Source organism: Penaeus monodon, chromosome 24 (assembly GCF_015228065.2).
Source record: "Penaeus monodon isolate SGIC_2016 chromosome 24, NSTDA_Pmon_1, whole genome shotgun sequence".
In the NCBI taxonomy this organism is placed as follows: Eukaryota; Metazoa; Arthropoda; class Malacostraca; order Decapoda; family Penaeidae; genus Penaeus; species Penaeus monodon.
The window spans coordinates 4429542-4429742 of record NC_051409.1 but is presented as its reverse complement, the minus strand read 5'-3'; the positions used below and the strand labels follow the sequence as shown (position 1 = coordinate 4429742).

Here is a 201-nt window from a genome sequence, read left to right as displayed (position 1 = left end):
TTGATTTAGTGAGTGTCTTGTTGTTTTTTTCGTGGTTGAGACATTTTGTTGACAGTGGAGTGAGTTAATAATTGCAATGCAAATTGCTGTACGAGAGAATATTATTGTGTTGGTATTTATCGACGGAAAGGCAATTTGAGCATATTATTCTGAGATTAAGCAGATCTAAATCATTAAAAAAGGACAAAAATCAGTCTCTCA

At 32.8% G+C, this 201-nt stretch overlaps 1 protein-coding gene across 1 annotated transcript in view; it reads right to left on the bottom strand.

Moving 5' to 3' along the window:
- LOC119588480 (transcription factor castor-like) overlaps positions 1–201 on the bottom strand; it is a gene marked incomplete at both ends in the record, with an annotated part of 84074 nt that overhangs the window by 259 nt on the left and 83614 nt on the right.